This window comes from Penaeus monodon, chromosome 27, assembly GCF_015228065.2.
Source record: "Penaeus monodon isolate SGIC_2016 chromosome 27, NSTDA_Pmon_1, whole genome shotgun sequence".
NCBI classification, from domain to species: Eukaryota; Metazoa; Arthropoda; class Malacostraca; order Decapoda; family Penaeidae; genus Penaeus; species Penaeus monodon.
The window spans coordinates 35,883,148-35,883,396 of NC_051412.1; positions in this window are offsets into that span (position 1 = coordinate 35,883,148).

The following is a 249-nucleotide window of genomic DNA, read 5'->3' on the forward strand; positions in this document are numbered from 1 at the left end:
GGGAAAGACACAAATGAGAACAGAAGAAAAAAAGGTTTAAAGCAGGTAAAAGTGGACAAATGAATGAGAGAAAGACGTCGTAATAAAAGGAAACGAGTGGCAGTAACAGGGAGAGGGAAGCGGGGGAAGGGCGTATGTGCAGGTACAGGAAAGAGCGCGGGGTTGGCGGACGCGTAGGATGGGAGTCTGTGGGGGATATGTAAGAGAGGAGGGGGGGCGGCAGGTGTGTGGCTTCAGGTAATTACCTTC